The following is a 1,013-nucleotide window of genomic DNA, read 5'->3' on the forward strand; positions in this document are numbered from 1 at the left end:
TCCAGTTGCCTTTTGAAAAAGCACTTTGTAGACATTTCAGCAACAGCCATGCTGGGCAGCCAGTTCTGAGAGCTGCAAGTCACATATCAGTTGAGCACTCAAGCATAGAAGTCTGGTCTACATAGAAAATAGTCTGATTGTTCAAGTAACAGTCCAACATTCTCAAAAATCCCTCATTGAAGTTAAAGGGATTTCCATGTAAGAAGATAGAGGGCTTCAGGTTTAGAAAAGCTAAACCATAATATTGAACAGTTGGCGTTCCATCTGTTGGCTGAGATTTTTAGGACTTGTCTTTCAGGAAAATCTGAAGTCACAGGTTCCATGTGTGGAATATGTAGGATTTGGAGAGAATGCAGGACTGATAATTGTGTGATTATGTTCCTATATATAAAGTACCCAAACTGTTTTCCATCCTTGCAAATCAATGCAACATTGTTACCTTTAGCAGGCAAAAGCCCCAGCAAGGAAATGAGGAATTTTCTTAAAATTGTGATAGAGCCATGTGGCCAACAATTATGAGCAATATAATCCCAAATGTCTTGTTGGGGTATATTGTACAGTATTAAGACTTAAAAAACTGTGGTATTCTGTTCCTAAGCATTTCTTTATCTCCCATTTCATCTTTTTCCTGACAATGAGCGTGTTTATTTTCTGTTGGGCTGTTTGAGTTTATACGCCAGTGGTTATGTATTTCTACATTTCAGTTCCTTTTGTAAATTTCGGGAATTCACCACACTTTGCTTCCTTGTTCTTTAGTGACCTACACCCCAACTAACTGGAGGCTTTCCTCAGCAGACTTTGCTCTTAGGAGTGGGGCTTATTTTTGTTCCTTTTGCGTCGTCCTCTAGAACTGAAAAATCCCTTCCCGACGCTCAATTTTCTCTCCCCCCCCCGTTTTTTCCTCTCAAAAAATGCAATAGAATAAACAAAACGCGGAGCTGGGCAGGGCACAACCGCGCTATCACCCCTTGCTGCCCGGGGCGGGGTAGTGGGGAGGGGGGGGGGAAAGCAGA

The sequence above is a fragment of the Pantherophis guttatus genome, chromosome 4 (assembly GCF_059756535.1).
Source record: "Pantherophis guttatus breed Tessera chromosome 4, ASM5975653v1, whole genome shotgun sequence".
Classification (NCBI taxonomy): Eukaryota; Metazoa; Chordata; class Lepidosauria; order Squamata; family Colubridae; genus Pantherophis; species Pantherophis guttatus.